Raw genomic sequence first — 19973 nt, forward strand, 5'->3', positions numbered from 1 at the left:
CCTACTCTCTCTTCTTCAATAACTCCAGGATGGTAGCTTTAAGAAACTTTAAAGCTTGAGCTCTTTCTGAATTTCCCAAAGTATTTCTGCACTTGTTTCCCCTCAATGAACCTTGTCAAGGCTCTGTATAAGGTCTGTAATATTATTTTCTCCCATGGTACAAGGAACACTGAGGAATACTTCTTCATTTATTCTATAGAGGTCCTTAATTGGTAGAAACTGGCTGTATTTTTTTTTTTTCCTTTTTCCTCTTTGGCTGCAACACATGGCATGCAGGATTTTAGTTCCCGGACCAGGAATGGGACCCACACTGCCTGCAGTGGAAGCAGGGAGTCTTAAGCACTGAACTGCTAGGGAAGTCCCTGGATGTACTCAAGAGTCTTCAAAATACTTTGTGTTAAATCAGCTACAGATAGGCCAGTGTCCCAAGAAGTAGTTAACTCTTGAACAACACTGGGTGAGGGAGGTGTTAGGGGCCCCAACCCTCTGTAAAGTTGAAAATTCACTTATAACCAAGAGTTGGGTCCTCCCTACATGTAGTTCCCTGTATGTGGTATCCATTGTTTTGCACTCAGGAATTCAACCAATCATACAAAGATAGTATAGTACCATAGTACTTCCTATAAAAAAAAATCTGCATATAAGTAGACTGGCAAAGTTCAAACTTGTGTGGTTCAAAGGTCAGCTGTATTGCCTTGCATTTCAATAATCTCATAGGCATCGACAGTCACTTCTTTGTGGATGTTTCCCCACTGCTCATGATCTTGATCAGTTCTTATATCTGAGTTCAGATCCATCTGAGGATCATCAGCAATGTTAACTCCACTCCACACAGGAACACTTGAGTCTCCACGTTTTCCAAGAATCCACCCATGACAGCTTTCAGAGTGGACACCAAGCTTCTGCCCAACCAAAGAAGGGAAATGAGCAGTGTCCAGATTATGGCCACTTCCAATAACACGATTTTTGGGAAATTCATTCAATATCCAGGCTATGTGAGATATCCACTAGATTAGAAACAATAATCAGTTTGCCAGCCATGGGGATTGTATTGGATAATATGGTAAAACATCGAAGATAGTCACATTTCAGTGGATTAAATTAAGGTGTGTTTCTCCTTTTTCCTGATGTGCACCTGCTGTGATAATCACTAAGTTGGAGTTTGCAGTGACAAGATAACCTTTCCTGGAAACAGCATTTGGCATTTTCATAAAAGGACTGCTATGCTCAAGATCTGGTGTTTCATCATTCAATTTGCCTTCATCAACATCCACAGAGGCATGTTCATCATTCACATCTTCTAAAAAATGGTGATAGCAGAGGCCATGCCAACCAATCTGCTTCCTATACCTTATTGTGAAGAATGATCGACTTGGAAGCGAAATTCATCATTAAGTCATGGGTGACAGGGGTGAAGAGCAGTGAGATGCCTGCCACCTGCAGGGGACACTAAGCCATCCTCAGGTGAAGAAACACTCCACAGTGTCCACTCTAAGCTGGCCCTTAGAACTCCCTGAACCCACCTCATGTCTGCTTACACAAGAGGTGAAGGAGGAGACTGGAGAAAGCCTCTGAAAGCTCAGCATCTCCCTCCCCTGCTACTGTGCAAGGCCACGCCTGCCACCCAGGACCTCCCCAGGCCTTCACCCAGCCTCCAGAAAGGACTTGTCTCATTGGCTCAGATTAACATAGTCAAGAGGCTTCCTCTACAGCAAGTGAACCATGGAGCGAGACTTTTACAAAGCCATATTGGCTTCCATCTTTGATATACATAATAAACCAACCCAGGTCCCTGGAATGATTAGTTTTCAGTGTGAATGCCAAGTCATATCCACGTTTTCTGACTCCAGAGCCAACAAGCTTAAGCATTACTATAGCTAACCCCATTTCCCTTGTTCTCATACCCCCTTCAGGACATACTAATTTCTCCTTAAGTCTCTAATATATCTTGTACATTAATGCTAGTCTGTTGTTTCTTGATTTCAAAAATGCCCCAACTAAAATGGTCCATATGGTCCTAGGTCCATATAGTCCAGTGTGAAGGTCAGAAGCTTGTCCCCTGTATAGGCCTCAGCACCGTATTTCTGTAAATAGGTTCTAGGTACATATTCTGACATCATCATCAGATGGTACCTTGTGGTCACAAGATCTTCTGCTAAGAAGCTACTGCCTTAAGTCTCCATTCTAAATTGCTGCAATTAATTTTGGGAACTGTATTCTCCCAGAGTGTCTGCCTTACCAAGGAATTTTGTATATGTGGTAAACTGTGGCAGCCAGCAAGTATTTACACATTTGTGCCAGTAATTTTGTTCCTTATGGCTACTTACTACATTAATATCTCTTGAACCTCAGTTGTTTTTTTTCATTGCAAAATGGGAAAAGAATGTATTCCCTGCTAGTGTTGTGGGAAATCCCATGGACAGAGGAGCCTGAAAGGCTACAGTCGATGGGGTTGCAAAGAGTCGGACATGACTTAACGACTAAACAACAACAATGTTGTGGGAGGTTCGAATGAGATAATGCATAAAATGTAAGGTGATGTTATGATCACAGATAATCTAGGTTTTAAGACCAGACGAGAAAGCTAATTCTAACTGCTCAACCCATAATCACAGAAACTATAGCCTATAGTTCCTTTAACTATCCCAAACATAAGATCATCTGTCCAGATTTTACCAAGAAAAACATTTTTACTATTCTTTCCATTAAAAGATGTTTCAAGTTGGCTTTCATTGCCCTCTAGTGGTTTTTGTATGAACCCAGTTGTTATGGTATAGGAACCCGGGTCTTCCGCATTGCTGGCAGATTCTTTAAACGTCTGAGCCATCAGGGAAGCCCCTGTTATATGAAAGACATACTTATTACTCTTTTATTTTTAAGATGTTAGTCTTAAAACATGCTTCAAATACTGTTAGGTTACACACATTCCTGTCAACTGTAATCCTTAAAGAGTCAACCTGTAGGGACAGTTTCTAACATTGTCCAGGGCAACATAGATATACAGTGTCATGCGGTATATTACTATGTCTTCACTCAGGATCTACTGACTTAATTAACTTTATTCATTTGCTCATGAAATATTTATAGGATATCTATTATGTGTCAGGAAAGCAAGATAGACATTGTCCTGGCTTACCATCTAGTGAGAAAAATGGAGCATTAAATGTGTTGTTAACAAATTAGAGTGGTAAGTGTTGTGACAGGGAAAGTACTGGGTATATAAGTCTATTAAGATGGGTACCTAACCTGGGGCATCTCTGTGTGTGTTGAGAGGGATTTTGAAAGAGGGTGTTCAGAGAGTGTAACAAGTGAATGCGATCTAAAGAATGAAAGTATGTGTGTGTTTAATTGCTTAGTCATGTCTGACTCTTTGTGACCCTGTGGACTGTAGCCTTACCAGGCTCCTCTGTCCATGGAATTTTCCCAGACAAGAATACTGGAGTGGGTAGCCATTCCCTTCTCCAGAGGGATCTTCCTGACACGGGGAAAGGATGAATAGAAATGACCTACTTAGGAGAAGCAGGTGAGGAGGGGAGAGTAGATACTGTGAAGAAGGGGGTTTTAAGAGATGAGGCTGCACAAACTGAAAAAAAAAAAAAAAGCTTATATGGAGGACTTTTGACTTTATTCTGATAAATTATAACCAAACAGACTGAAAAAACATGAATGCATGCCTTCAATTTTTAGCTTTTAAAAACTTTTATTAAAGGGAAATCTTTAGTAATTAGTCCTAAATGAAATGTTTAGAACCTTCAGTGCTTCTTTTCAGTATCCAAAAGTTCTCTCAAACACACGTCCCCAGACTGTTGGGGCTGGAAGGGTCTTCAGACACCACAAGCGTCCGTCCTTTCACTTTGAAGGACTTTGAGGGAGTTTGCTGTGCTGTGCTCAGAGCTGTCCCTTTGCACCCCATGGACTGTAGCCCACCAGGCTCCTCTGTCCGTGGGATTTCCCAGACAAGGATACTGGAGTGGGTTGTCATTTCCTCCTCCAGGGAATCTTCTCAGTCCAGGGACTGAACCCACGTCTACCTGCATCTCCTGTATTGCTGGTGGATTCTTGTCCACTGAGCCACGGGTGAAGGTGCTCAGGAACTGGTCAGGTTTCACTGTGTGTCTGCCACTGGCAACTGTTTGCTTTTCCCTTTATGGGTCCAGGGCTCAAATGCCTCAGCCTTGATCAGAGGCCTGATCAGTCTCCTGTATCTCCTATGTTGTTGACTCCAGTTGGTTAGAATGCATGAGCACCCCTAGTGTTTACTTCTGCATTGGACTTCATGCTCTTCCCTTGGGGCCTTATGAAAAGATAATATATCCTGGACTTATGGGGAGAATCTGGGAGGTCAGCTCATTTCTGAAGAGAGCATGAATCCTCCCCAGATCACATCCTCAGAAGAGGGTCAGGTTTAGTCTCTTCTCTGGAACGCCTGTGTCTCTCTGTACTTTTCTTCTGGCACAACTCTGGGTAGACCTACTCACATCTTCTAGACTACATGTATCTTGAGGACATGACAAATGGCTTTGTCATCACTACATCCTGCATAGCAAGGGAACGCAGAACCTGAAGACCTCTATCATGTATGCTGTAGTCAAGGAAGGGTGGATAAATGAACAGATTGGGATATCTCATTTCCTAACAGAAGTTTTAAGTAGATATTGGTGTAAGGGAATGAAAAACATATTATCTTAATAGATTGCAATCAGAATTTTTCTCAGGGAAAAAAACTGAGAAAATACAATGAAGTGAAAGGAGAGTCTCTTACAATCGAGCAAAAATGACAGCTGCGTTTTTAATGCGAAATGACCATGAATTGGAAGGTAATCAGAGATGAGAGAAGTCAGAAGGGGAGGAAAATGCGAAATCTGTGCAGCGTGGGAGAGTTCCCAAAGGACTTTACACCAGAGATAGCCGATGCCCGTTTTAAAATGCTTCAGGTCTGATGTGAACTCACTGCCATCTTTTTGAACTGAGGTGTATTGTCAACTATACAAAGGAGATGCTGATAAACATTCGATGTCATTTACGGTTAATACAGAAAGTGTGCTTTTCTGTGATGCTTGCAATTCTGGGACAACTAACTCATATCCATATGTACTGAATGTGGAAGCAGATTTGAAAAAATGAAAGAAAAATGTAGTTTCCAGTCTCCTGAATTCTGTCACAAATCTGTGAGTAGAATAATAAAAATACATGAAAAAAAATGGTCATAGTTTAGGGCAGCTTCTGTTGCACTAAACTATTCCTATTAGTGATATAGGTGATAAATATTTTGTAGCTTGGATCACGGCATCATTCAACAAGGTCACTCAGGAATGTTTTCCTCCAGGGTAGATTTTGAACAGAGAGAAATAACAAGCAATTAAATTATATGGAAGATTAACTATTGGCCCTTCACTGACCCTCCTTTTCCTTTCCTTTAAGCAAGAGAATCATCAATTAGTTGATGTTCAGGAAGGAGCAACGTTGTTCATTTTCAGCTGTTCTCAAGCAGTCTTGTTTGGCTGTTAGGGCTCCTGGCTGATTCTTAGCACTTTGTGTCTTTAAAAAATGGGACGCTCATAAAAAAAGAAAAAAAAAGAGAGAGGAAAAAAACGGAAATGAAGTCACAAATTTTACTTTAAAATATTGATTCACTTTTTATTCTATGAATTATATATATATATGTATACGTTATATACAAGCTATATGCTGTGCTAAGTCGCTTCAGTCGTGTCTGACTCTGCGACCTCCATGGACTGCGGTCCCCAGGGCTCCTCTGTCCATGGGATTCTCCAGGCAAGAACATGGAGTGGGGTGCCATTTCCTCCTCCAGGGGATATATATATATATATACAGGCCATTGTGTGGCATGTGGGATCTTAGTTCCCTGACCAGGGGTTGAACCTGTGCACCCTGAGATGAAAGGGCAGAGTCTTAACCACTGGACAGCCAGGGAAGTCCTCTGAATGATATTTTAAAACTCTAGCATTGGGATTACAATCAGTTTTATACGTACAACAGTACAAAAACTCAGCAAACAGGCCAGATATCACTGGTGAATGCAAGAGTGTGCAATAGCTATCTCTTACTGCCATCTTGTGGATTCTTGGAGAATAACCACAGTGGTAATGTTTTCATTGTACCTGGGAGCACTCGGTTTGCATGCTCCAGTGTATGAAAATAACTGGGAGAACGAATAGGAAAAGAACAGCTAAATTACCAGGTTTCATTTAATGTTATGACTTTTGAGGTACCATTTAACTTCTTTGTGGCTTGGTTTCTTTGTGAAAAGTGGCTGTTACAGATAATGGTGTGTTTCTTGTCTGTCTCAAGTTTGCTTTGAAAATTAAAACATAAATTGCTCTGTAAATCAGAAAATACCATTCAGAAACAATGACTTATTATCCTTGTCCTCATATAGTACTACTAGATTAAGGATGTGTGTTAAATTGCTTCAGTCATGTCCTACTCCTTGCAACCTAATGGACTGTAGCCTGCCAGTCTCCTCTGTCCATGGGATTCTCCAGGTAAGAAGACTGGAGTGGGTTGCCATTTCCTCTTCCAGGGGATCTTCCCGACCCAGGGATCGAACCCGGGTCTCTTACGTCTCCTGCATTGGCAGGCGGGTTACCTAAACATTTTGTGTCTAACATGGTAAACATGATTCAGACTGAAGAATCAGGCTTCAGTCTGAAGGTGCTGTCTGTTGTATCTTGGAGTACTAGGTTTGTAGATCACAGCATGTGAAAATACAGTAACTGGAAAAAAATGTATAAGAAAAGAGTAGGTCAATGTCCAGGTTTCCATTTAATTGTGTCACTTTAGATGCACTATTTAACTTCTCTGGTTTTCGGAGTGATTTGTCTTGTAAGTCTCTGAGGGCAACAGAGTAGATGTTCCCAATGACAAGAATCCTTAGAGGTTATTTCTCCAGGAACAGATACTTATGTGGGCCTGGGTGCTGGAAAAGAGGGTATTTTCTGATTTACTAGTTTGCTGATGTGCAGGTGGGTCCTGACATTCCAAAAGCATAGCAAGTATGCAGTCTAGAAAGAGGGTCTTCTAGGAACGAAAATGCTACCCTTGGGATACCATCTACCCATCTTCAGTCATTTCTCTTGTAAGCTTTGTGTCTTGGTTTTCTCTCTCTCAGACTGCATTGCAACTAGAAAACTGAGGTGATATGTTGTATCATAATGGCAGAGGCAACTTAAAAAAAATTATCTGAGCATTTCAGTGAAAAATTTGAAATAAACAGTTAAAGGCTTTCCCTTCCCCTTAGGGAAGATTTATTTAAGTTCTTTCATTTGCTAAGGTATTCATCACTCACAAACCCCTCTAAGTGTGGAGCCCTGGGTTAGGCCCTATACATCTATCCTCAAGAAAACTCAAAATCTGTTGGGAAAAATATTCATGAAAACAAATCAAGACCAAAAGGAGAACACAGGATGTGGAGAAATGTGGAGACACAGGTTTGGGAGGAGGTGGGAGGCCTGCTCTTCTTGTATTTGAGTCCTACTTAAATGCTTTCTGTAAACCCTTTCATTCAGCTTCCTCCATACTCAGTAAAATTCTCTCTCCTCTGAACTCTCGAAGCTCTTAACTAGATTAACTAGTTCACCTGGTGATCATCTTGGGCATACTGCCTGGTTAGTTTTCGCCAAACCAGTCTCTATCCTCACTCCTCTACCTACAATTTGATCTTAATTAAAATGTCTTCCTAAAATTGTCATTTACAAATGATAATCACACGGTTTCAAACATAACTTTCATTCCTTCCTTTCTGATATTAAAAAATATTTTAGCTAAAAACATGTTCTTAGCATCTACTATATGTTAGGAATTCTGGTTTCAGAAATTGTCAGCCTTCAGTTTTTAGACATAATTTCAGGGCATGAGTCCCCACCCCTCCCAACCTGATCTGCTTCAAAATGGGAATTTCCACAGGGGCAATATGTGAGAGGATTTTCTACAGGTTGAACAATTTTATATCCTGGAGCATCTGTCTGGCTTTATTCCTTCTTCCGGCCCAAGAGTTTCTTTATTTCCACTATATACTGTCTAGGTTCCTTATGTCCTTTAATATGGTCTTATTTAAGGATTTGCCTCCATCCTCCTTGCTCTGACCTCCCATTAGACCTGAGAACTTGGAGGGCAGAGACCCCACTGTTGAACGGTATTCCTAAAGCTGGGCATATCATGATCTTCACGAGGGTCCTATTTCTGCTCTGCATGTGCTTCTCCTGCCCTTTCCATCACCCTCATGAGTCACACGCAGACCTGTACACCGACAACGGAGTTCACGCCTCATGATCCACGATTTCTTTTGCTTCAAATTGTGCAGTTGCTCAGAACCTGGGTGGAAGTTAGGAAGCAAGGGCCAAAGCCTCCCTGGGGACTTTTGGGGTGGTTGAGAGAGGGGGCCCATGCTGGGCGGAGTGCTGCTGACAGGGTGCTCACAGACACCTCTCAGATGTCAGTCACTGAGCCTGATCATCGTGGTGAGGTGGGAGTGGTGGTGATGACAAGAAGACAAGGTGATGTCAAGGAACTTAATCCGATTGATTTAAATAACAAAACAGCAGGATGAGACGATGAAACAAACGATGTGATTATTCCTTTCTATCACACTGGCCATGCATTATAACCCTGTTCATGCCCTATCTCTTCACTAGGTTACTGCTCCATGAAGGTGGGTCAGTTTCTTATTTACCTTTGTCTCCCTTACATCACCTAGCATAGCACTTGATGGTCATACTGTCATTATTGAGCATCTATGAAGTGCCAGGCCCTGTTCCTGCCCTGGGAATATAGCAATAAATAAAATGGACCAATAGGAGATACTGAATGAATCAAAGAATTAAAACATAAGAATTTCAGTCAAGTAAATGAAGTGTTTTCCACCTCTTCTCTTCCTTCCCTCTTTCTCTAAATATATGTAAACATATATATGTATATATGTGTGTGTATATATATATATATATATTTAGGTGAATTGATAAATAAAACACCAATTTTCTCCTCTCTACTAGATCATTTCTATCAACTGTTATGCTGCTAAGTCGCTTCAGTCGTGTCTGACTCTGTGTGACCCCATAGATGGCAGCCCACCAGGTTTTCCTCCATCCCTGGGATTCTCCAGGCAAGAATACTGGAGTGGGGTGCCATTTCCTTCTCCTCAACTGTTATAATTACCCTCTAATTAAGAAAAATTTATTGAATGATTTTTTTGGCATGTATAAATAGCTATTGTTATAAATACTGTTGTAATTGTCCTCCAATTAAGAAAAAATTATTAAATGATTTTTTTGGTATGTATTGAGATGATTGTAAGATTTTTATAATTTATTTCCTTTATTCTATTAATATGGAAAAATTACAATAATTGATCAAAACTTTTTTTTTGATGTATACTTGATTTACAGTGTTGTCTTGGTTTCTGGTATATAGCAATGTGATTCAGAATATATATATTCTTTTACATATCCTTTTCCATTCTGGTTTATTATAGGATATAGAATATAGTTCCCTGTGCTATATGGTAGGACCTTGTTGTTTATCTATTTTATATATAATAGTTTGTATCTGCTAGATAATTGATTTTTAAATGTTAAACTAAACCTCTCACTCCTGGGAAGAAAAATCACAACTTGGTTGTGACCATAATAATCTATATACATATGGATTTGGTTTGTTCATATTTTGGTAAAGATTTTTGCATCTATATCATTTAATTCTTATAAGAACTCTACAAGGAAGATAATTATTATGATCTCCACTTTACAAATAAACAACTGAGCCTTTTATTGTTCAGTTGCTCAGTCATGTTGGACTCTTTGCCACCCCAAGGACTGCAGCACGCCAGGCTTCCCTGTCCTTCACTATCTCCCAGAATTTGCTCAAACTCATGTCCATTGAGTTGAGGATGCCATCCAACCAACTCATCTTCTGTCACCCCCTTCTCCTCCTGCCCTCAATCTTTCCCAGCATCAGGGTCTTTTCTGAGTCAGCTCTTCACATCAGGTGGTCAAAATATTAGAGCTTTAGTTTCAGCATCTCGAGAAGGCAATGGCACCCCACTCCAGTACTCTTGCCTGGAAAATCCCATGGATGGAGGAGCCTGGTAGTCTGCAGTCCATGGAGTCGCAAAGAGTCGGACAGGACTGAGGGACTTCACTCTCACTTTTCACTTTCATGCATTGGAGAAGGAAATGGCAACCCACTCCAGTATTCTTGCCTGGAGAATCCCAGGGACGGGGGAGCCTGGTGGGCTGCCGTCTATGGGGTTGCACAGAGTCGGACACGACTGAAGCGACTTAGCAGCAGCAGCAGCAGTTTCAGCATCAGTCCTTCCAGTGAATATTCAGGGTTGATTTCCTTTGGGATGGACTGGTTGGATTTCCTTGCCGTCCAAGGGACTCTCAGGAGTCTTCTCCAGCATCACAATTCAAAAGCATCAGTTCTTTGGTGTTCAGCTTTCTTAATGGTTCAACTCTCATATCCATACCTGACTACTGGAAAAGCCATAGCTTTGACTATACAGACCTTTGTTGGCAAAGTAATGTCTCTGCTTTTTAATATGCTTTTTAGGTTTGTCATACTTTTCTTCCATGGAGCAAGTGTCTTTTTATTTCATGGCTGCGGTCATCATCAGCAGTGATTTTAGAGCCCCCCAAAATAAAGTCTGTCACTGTTTCCACTTTTTCTCCATCTATTTGCCATGAAGTGATGGCACCAGATGCCATGATTTTAGTTTTTTGAATGTTGAGTTTTAAGCCAGCTTTTTCACCCTCCTCTTTCACCTTCATCAAGAGGCTCTTTAGTTCCTCTTTGCTTTCTGCCATTAGAGTGGTATCATCTGCATATTTGAGGTTATTGATATTTCTCCCGGCAATCTTGATTCCAGCTTATGAGTCATCCAGGCTAGCATTTCACATGAAGTACTCTGCATATAAGCTAAATAAGCAGGGTGACCATATACAGCCTTGACAAACTCCTTTCCCAATTTGGAAACAGTATGTTGTTCCATGTCCAGTTCTAACTGTTGCTTCTTGACATGCATATAGATTTCTTAGGAGGCAGGTAAGGTGGTCTGGTATTCCCATCTCTTTAAGAATTTTCCACAGTCTGTTATGATCCATTCAGTCAAAGGCTTTAGCGTAGTCAGTGAAGCAGAACTAGATTTTTTTTTTGGAAATTCCCTTGCTTTTTCTGTGATCCAATGGATGTTGACAATTTGATTTCTGGTTTCTCTGCCTTTTCTAAAACCAGCTCATACATATGGATGTTCTTGGTTCATGAACTGTTGAAACCCAGCTTGAAGGATTTTGAACACTGCCTTGCTAGCATGTGAGATAAGTGCAATTGTGTGGTAGTTTGAACACTCTTTGGCATTGCCCTTCTTTGGGATTGGAATGAAAACTGACCTTTTCCAGTCCTGTGGCCATTGCTAAGTTTTCCAAATTTGCTGGCATATAGAGTGCAGAACTTTAACAGCATCATCTTTTAGGATTATAAACAGATGGAATTCCATCACATTCACTAGCTTTGTTCATAGTAATGCTTCCTAAGGCCCACTTGACTTCACATTCCAGGATATCTGGCTCTAGGTGAGTGATCACACCATTGTGGTTATCTGGGTCATTAAGACCTTTTTTATACAGCTCTTCTGTGTATTCTTCCCATCTCTTCTTAACCTCTTCTGCTTTTGTTAGGTCCTTACTGTTTCTGTCCTTAATTGTGCCTATCTTTGCATGAAGTGTTTCCTTGGTATCTCTAATTTTCTTGAGATCTCTAGTCTTTCCCATCGTATTGTTTTCTTCTATTTCTTTGCATTGTTCACTTAAGAAGGCTTTCTTATCATTCCTTAGTATTCTTTAGAAATCTGCATTCAGTCGGGTATATATTTCCCTTTCTGCTTTGCCTTTCACTTCATGATTAATTAATCATGAGATTGTGGCCTACAATTTTCTTGCAAGGTTTTGGTATCAGGGTTATGTTGGCCTCAAAATGTAGTAAAAGTATGCTTTTATAAAACCAAACAAACTCTACCCTCTAGTGACCATCCTATTTTATTCCCTCTTTTAGCACAACTCAAAGGAGATACCTGTACTCATTGTCATTAACTTGTCTCCTTTCATTATGAAATCCACTCCACACATTTTCTCACCCTATTACACTACAGAAACTGTTTTTTCGTTTGATCCATAAGTTATTAAATTCAGCAGTTAATTTTCAGTTCCCATCTTAACATGACTTACCAGCAACATTTAAGAGTGATCCTACCCTCTGGAAATATTTAGCTCTTGGGGTCCTACTTGATTTCCTCCTACCTTATTGGTTTTTCCTTTTTGTTCCCTTTGCTGCTTCCTCCTTTTCTCCCCAAGGAGGACCTGGCCACACTCCAGGCCTCAGTCTGTCTACCTCTGTTACCTGCTCCACCTGTCGGAGCATCTCTGTCTCAACTAATAGTAATTTGTAATACTCTTTAGTGATTTTTCAGGTAGAAAACCTTGAAGTCATCCTTCACATCTTCCTTTCTCTTTTAGGAAGAGAAAGGAAGCTTTCTCCACGCCCAAGCTTTTAGGAAATCTGTTAACTGTCCCTTCTAAACATATCCAGAATCATTCCTCACCTCCTCCACTTCGACCACAGCTATCCCGCCTCCATTATTCAGGCCGAGTCCGAGCTGGCCTCATGCTTCCATCTTTGTCCCTTGACAGTCTGCTGTCAACATGGCAGCTGGAGTGATCAGCTCACAGTGTGAGATAACGTCCTGTCACTATGCTGATAAGCCCCCATGGCGCTTCCTTCCCTCAGAGGAAAGCAAAGCCTTATGGGGGCCGATGAGGCTGTGCTCTCTGTGACTCACCCGTTGCCTCTCTGTCCTCACCTCCCACTTTCCTTCTCTTCCTCCCGGTCCCACCAGAGTGAATTCCTCAAATACAAAAGGCAGAGCTCTTCCCACTTCCCAGAGGTTGGCCTGGCCCACTCTCCTTTCCTTCATTCTTTGCTAAAAGGTCACCTCCTCAGTGTGGTCCACTCTGACTACCTTATTTAAAACATTCAACTCCTCTCTCAGCACCTCAAATTCCCCTTATATTGTTCTATTGGTTTTCATTGCACTATCATGTCCTAATAGATTATATAATTTCATTATCCATTACTTTAAAAAAAAGGTTTTCCCACTAGAGTATAAGAAGCACTGTGAGGCAACAATTTTCTTTCTTCCCTTCCTACCTCTCCCCTCCTTCTTTCCTCTCTCTACCTTCCTTCCTTCTTTCCTTTTATATTCCTAACACTTACATAGTGCCTTACATATAATGGCTAGTGAAGAAGCTGCTATTGCATGAATGCATAAATGAATGGTTAGTACTCATTAGTCACTGCATCAATGGCTTAAATACTTTATTTATGCTCACAATAAGGCTGAGAGGTATTATCATCCCCATTTTACAGATAAGGAAATTAGTGTCCTAAGTGATAAACCTGATAAAGCTCACAAAGTTTTAGAGCCTTTCCACCTAGACAACTGGGCTTCACAGGTGGTGATAGTGGTAAAGAATCTGCCTGTCAATGCAGGTAGATGCTGGAGACAAGGTTTTGATCCCTGGGTCAGGAAGATCCCCTGGAGGAGGGCATGGCAACCCACTCCAGTATTCTTGCCTGGAGAATCCATGGACAGAGAAGCCTGGCTGGCGAGCTGTGGTCCACAGGGTCACAAAGAGTTGGACACCACTGAAGTGACTTTGCACATTTGCACCTAGAAAACTATGCTGAGGAGGTGATATTAGGTAGAGTAATCAGGGTAGGGAGAATGTGGCCTGGGCATAGCCGCAGAAGCCCTCAGCATAACCACGGCCAGGGTTGCTTGTAACTGGAAATACATAGTTGTTCTTTTCAAATGACTAATGCCTTTTTGTCTTCAAAATACAAGCCAGTATTAACTTTCTTGAAATCTTTTCTGGATTCTCCCAAGAGATTAATTCAGCAGGCCCCTTGTGGTCAAAACTGGAGAAATGACTTTGAATTTAGTTTAAGAAGGGAGAAGAGGTAAAAGAGATTTATTGTGTACTTCCTAGGTGGTGGGTACTTCAAACGGTCTGATTTCCATTATCCTATAGGATAAAATTCTGAGACTCTGAGACTCAGAAAGTTTAAATAACTTGATCAAGATCACAAGGTTAGTAAAAGGTGAAGCTAGGACTGGATCCTAGGTCTGCCTGATTTCTAAGTTAGTATTTTTTTTTTTTTTTTACCTTCCACACCAACCTCACAAACTCTATCAACTCTAATCATGCTATTTCCCTGTGTGATATTATGATTTATTACAAGAAATATACATTTGGTCTTTGTTCCTGTTTCTGGTTCAGAGCTCCTAAAACTCCTGGAATTTTCCAAAGTGATGACAGAAAGACAAAGGTGTCTTTTGTTGTTAATGACTCCACTAGGGATGGAGGCTGGTTGCTGGGAGAACCAACCATGTAAGAACATTCAGACCCCTCCCCTTTTCTCTCCCCTCCCACCCACCCTCCCACCAGCCCATAGGAGAGGATGGGAGCTGGAAACTGAGTTCAGTCACCTATGGGCAAAGATTTAATCAGTTATGCCGATGAATGGGGCCTCCGTGAAATGAGGAGAGAGTATGGAGAGCTTCTGGGTTGTTGAACACTTGGGGACGCAGGGAGTGTCATGCCTGGAGAGGGCATGGAAACTCTATTCTTTCCCCCATGCCTTGTCCTGTGCATCTCCTCCATCGGGCTTTTCCTGAGTTATACCCTTTTATAACAAACTGGTGATCTCATAAGTAAAATGTTTCTCTGACTTCCATGAACTGCTCTAGCAAATTAACTGAGCCCAGGGAAGGGGTCGTTGGAAATGTCAACATATAGGTGACCTACCAGATGGTCAGAAGCACAGGTGACAACTTGGACTTGCAACTTGTTTCTGAAGTTGTGGGGTGGGGTTGCAGGCAGTCTTACGGGGCTGAGCCTTTAGCCTGTGGAATCTGATGCTATCTCTAGGGTCAGAGTTGAGTTTAATTAATAGGACACTTAGCTGGACCTCCCTGGTAGCTCAGTTGGTAAAGAATCCGCCTGCAGTGCAGGAGATCCCAGTTCGATTCCTGGGTTGGGAAGATCCTCTGGAGAAGGGAAAGGCTACCCACTCCAGTATTCTGGCCTGGATAATTCCATGGGGTTGCAGTCCATGGGGTCGCAAAGAGTTGGACACGACTAAGCGACTTTCACTTTCACTTAGCTGGTGTCAAGAAATTGCTTGTTGAGGGGGGGGAATACCTGCCCCCACCCATACAGATATTTGCATGGGGAAATTGGAGGCCAGAACAGTCTGCTTAAACCCTTTCCACAAGCTTCTGCTGCTCTTTCATCTTCATTCTCTCTTAAGGCCTTAGAAGGTGTATGAGGTGCCTCCTTCCTCGCTAATCTCACCCTCTCTGAATTTCCTCTCTCCTTGTATCTGAATCACCTCACACACTGTGCTCTCCCCATCTCCTGGGCCTGTGGACAGGCTGTTCTCCCATTTCATGTTTTCTTCCTTGCCCAGCCCCTTGGTCTGGCTGTCTTTTCTACATCTTTCAAGGCCAAGGTAAGATATCATTTCTTTAGAGATATATTCCTGGTCCCCCGGTCAAGGTCAGGTCCCCTGTGTGTGCTCCCCTTTGGTAGCACATTCAGAACTGAAATTTGCAAACTCCATGAGTGCAAAGATGGGACCCATCATTTCATCCTGTGCACGCTCAGTTGCTCAGTCGTGTATAACTCTTTGCAACCCCATGGACTGTAGCCTACCAGACTTCTCTGTCCATGGGATTTCCCAGGTAAAAATCCTGGAGTGGGTTGCAATTTTGTCCTCCAGGGGATCTTTCTGACCCAGGGATTGAACCTGCATCTCCTGTGGCTCCTGCATTGGCAGGTGGATTCTTTACCACTGAGCCACCTGGGAAACCCATCATATTCACCACTATATCTCTAATCCATAGTACTGTCTTATTCAGGGTAAGACAATATACTTTTCATATTTTTATACATATATTTTCCTTACATATTTTCTTTATTTTTTTCTGTCTCAACCAATAGTAGAACTGGAGGCCATGCTCCATTGGATTTGATCCTCATCTTTAAAAATGTGGATTCAATACAAAAGAACTGATGATTCTTCATTTATTAGAAGGTGTTTGTAACTATTTCATAGAACAACACAGACTTCTCAGACAAAGTACATTGGTTTGTAAATCCCTTAATCTCAGGAAGATATTTTTAATTACTGTGGGACACAATGTGCTGGAAAGAGAAAATCACCATTAGAAATATTATACATAGTCCACAGACATTGGCAGAGTCCATATCCTGTCCTTTTTTGAATCGCTTGTCAGCATGCTTAGATGAACAGAGCTAGGAGGGCACTGCCAGCTGCCGAAATGCTGGTCCAGGCCTTTGCCAAAGGAGGCCTCGCTCCAGGAATCATTTCTCCTGTTTAAGAAACTATTATGAATCTCAAGATCTTAGATCCAAACAATTCCTCATACAGAATTCAGTGATCCCTAATGGACACTTATCATTTAGCTGCTGTGTCCAAATATCCTTCTTCTTTGGGGGCAATCCAAGACTGGAAGGAGGTACAGTCTTGTCCCCCCTAGAAAGGTGGGGGGACACAGCTAGAGTAGGGTGCCCAGGCAGATATGCCTGCCGGGAACTCGGAATCACCACACTAAGGTGTAAGATACATGGAGAGAGAGCGAGATGTTTTCAAGCACCCCCAGCAGTGTGGCCGGCCTGTCAGTGACCTGTGATAATGACCTCAAGAACAGCATCCTCAACAGACTGACCTTCAGCACAATTTCCTTCCTGGCTTCTGAGCTTGATTCCCCAGTCTTCCTGGGATTCAGTGAGCTATCTGTTCTTTCCCTTATAAATTCCTTTTCCATTTAAGTCACTCAGATGTCTGTTGTCTGGAACTCTGGTTGGTAAATCCAGTATGGAACTCCTGGCAGGCACATTCCTAGAGTAGTTAGCATCACAAGCAAGGAAGCTGATTGTACAGGAGACCTACGCCTGGCTTCAAGTTAGAAGCCTTCACTTTCCTCCTGTATAAAATGACAAGGTGATCATCTTCCTACCTATCCTGAAGGGATGCTATCAGAATCAAATCAAGATAATGAGCACAGGAAGGGACTTGGTACATAGAAATGGTGAGGCAAATTTAACAGTTATGAGGGCTTAGCTAGCATAATAGTTAGAGGCAAAACCAAACTGGAGGTAAAATCAGTCCACTTTCAGTTGAGGATCACCCCTTCCTCACAATTTGAGAGGTCTCCGCATAGGTTCCCCTTTATCAGGGGTCAGCTGTGAGAGAGCATTTTCAGTGTGTACATGAAGAAGGCTCAGGATCAAGTGTTGCTTCACCCTTTGAGGCTTGCATCACCTAAGCAAGGCTCTTTATCACTTAACAGCTTTTTGGAAGAAGAGTATATTTTACAAACAGATTTTTAAACAAACATTATGATAGTATTTGGGCTTCCCAGGTGGTTCAGTGGTTAAGAATCCACCTGCCAATGCAGGAGACATGGGTTCGATCTCTGGGTTGGGAAGATTCCCCTGGAGGAGGAAATGGTAACACGCTCCAGTATTCTTTTTGTTTTGTTCTTTCTTTCTTTCTTTTTTAATTAAGGCTAATTTATAATACTATGTTCCTGCCATACATCAACATGGACTAGCCATAGGAATACATATGTCTTCTTCCTCTTGAGCCTCCCTCCCCTCACCCCATCCCATCTCTCTAGGTTGTCACAGAGTCCTGGTTTGAGTTCCCTGAGTCATGCAGCACACTCCCACTGGCTATCTGTTTACGTATGTTAGTGTATATGTTTCCATGCTACTCTCTCCATTCGTCCTACCCTCTCCTTCCTACTCTCCCGTGTCCACAAGTCTGTTCTCTATGTCTGCATCTCCATTGCTGCCCTGCAAATAGGCTTATTAGTACCATCTTTCTAGATGCCATATATATACATTAATATCTGATATTTACTTTTCTCTTTCTGACTTACTTCACTATGTATAATAGGCTCTAAGTTCATCGGCCTCATTTGCACTAACTCAAATGGTTTCCTTTTTATGTCTGAATAATATTCCATTGTATATATGTACCATAGCCTCTTTATCCATTCATCTGTCGATGGACAGGTTGCTTCCAGGTCCTGGCTATTGTTAATAGTGCTGCAGTGAACACTGGGGTACGTGTGTCTTTTTCAATTATGGCTTTCTCAGGGTATATGCCCAGTAGTGGGATTGCTGGGTCATATGGTAGTTTTATTCCTAGTTTTTTAAGGAATCTCCATACTGTCTTCTGTAGTGGCTGTATCAATTTACATTCCCATCAAGAGTGAAAGAAGGTTCTCTTTCCTCCGCATCCTCTCTAGCATTTATTGTTTGTAGATTTTTTGATGATGGTCATTCTGAAAAATGTGAGGTGATATCTCATTGTAGTTTTGATTTGCGTTTCTCTAATAATGAGCGATGCTGAGCATCTCTTCATGTGTTTATTAGCCATCTGTATGTCTTCTCTGGAGAAATGTCTGTTTAGGTCTTTTGCCCACTTTTTGATTGGGTTGTTTGTTTTTCTGTTATTGAGTTGCATAAGCTGCTTGTATATTTTGGAAATGAACCCTTTGCCAGTTGTTTTATTTGCTATTGTTTTCTCCCATCCTGAGTGTTTGCTTTTCATATTGTTTATAGTTTCCTTTGCTGTGCAAAAGCTTTTAAGTATGGTACTGGCACAAAAACAGAAATATAGACCAATGGAATAAGATAAAAAGTCCAGAGATAAACCCATACGCCTATGGCCACCTTATCTTTGACAAAGGAGGCAAGAATATACAATGGAGCAAAGATATGTTCTTCAGTAAGTGGTGCTGGGAAAACTGGACAGCTACATGTAAAAGAATGAAATTAGAACACTTCCTAACACCATACACAAAGATAAATTTAAAATGGATTAAAGACCTAAATCTAAGTCTAGAAACTATAAAACTCTTTGAGGAAAACATAGGCAGAACACTCTATGACATAAATCACAGCAAGATCCTCTGTGACCCACCTCCTAGAGTAATGGAAGCAAAAACAAAAATAAACAAGTGAGATCATTCCAGTATTCTTGCCTGAAAAATCCCATGGACAGAGGAGCCTGGTGAGTTATATAGTCCATGGGGTTGCAGAGTTGGATATGACTGAACAACTGAGCATGCAAGCATGCTGATCTCTGAGAGTTCCTGTAAGTCAATTAGGAAAGAACATATCTGATTTGGAAAATATATTCTATTGCCAGAAAGCTAAAAGTTTTAAGATATTCTGAGTCTTCAGGACAGAAGAGGTTCTTGGGGCCAAGGGTTCAGATGAATACACCTGAGAAGAGCCCTAGGAGTCCCCGCTGCCTTCGGAGAAGTGGGCAAGGATGAGTCATTCATTCATCCAGTAACTTTTGCCCAGTAGCTGTGTTCTGCGTTAATCAGTGGGATGAACAGATGCTAACACACACTCCCTGCCCTCAGGGGAAGCTTCAGAGGCTTTAGGTTGCTTTCAGTCTCCTCAATTTTAGAATCTATGTGTACAGTGACTTCCTGTGGTAGCTCATATTTCTCCTTGTACATAGCTTATTATTTCAGGCATTTATGTTTTTCTTACTAACTGGACTTAGAGTGCAGGTGGCCTCAGACATAAGCAAATTGCCCAGTTCAATTGTTTTTCCAAAGGCTAGCACTGCAGAAAGAGCACAGCTTTGATATCAGAAGCAATGGTCATTCAAATGACACCTTTGAATGATCATCTTTGTGATTCTCGGCAAATAATTGAATTTCTGCAAGCCTTCAACCTGATATGGCTGTTATTAGGATTCGGTGAAATCATAATGTGATTTCAGCACAGATACTCAAAAATATTAAGCATTTTATTCCTAATTCTCCACTGCTGCTGCTTCGTCAG

At 41.5% G+C, this 19973-nt stretch overlaps 1 protein-coding gene and 1 pseudogene across 12 annotated transcripts in view; both read right to left on the reverse strand.

The window, feature by feature from the left end:
• Nucleotides 1-19973, reverse strand: part of DLG2 (discs large MAGUK scaffold protein 2) — a 2308738-nt gene that overhangs the window by 387894 nt on the left and 1900871 nt on the right. The gene's annotated exons all lie outside the window — the stretch shown is intronic.
• Nucleotides 49-15597, reverse strand: LOC145523863 (L-lactate dehydrogenase A-like 6A; annotated as a pseudogene).

The sequence above is a fragment of the Giraffa tippelskirchi genome, chromosome 10 (genome assembly GCF_054371585.1).
Source record: "Giraffa tippelskirchi isolate mGirTip1 chromosome 10, T2T-mGirTip1v1.2.pri, whole genome shotgun sequence".
In the NCBI taxonomy this organism is placed as follows: Eukaryota; Metazoa; Chordata; class Mammalia; order Artiodactyla; family Giraffidae; genus Giraffa; species Giraffa tippelskirchi.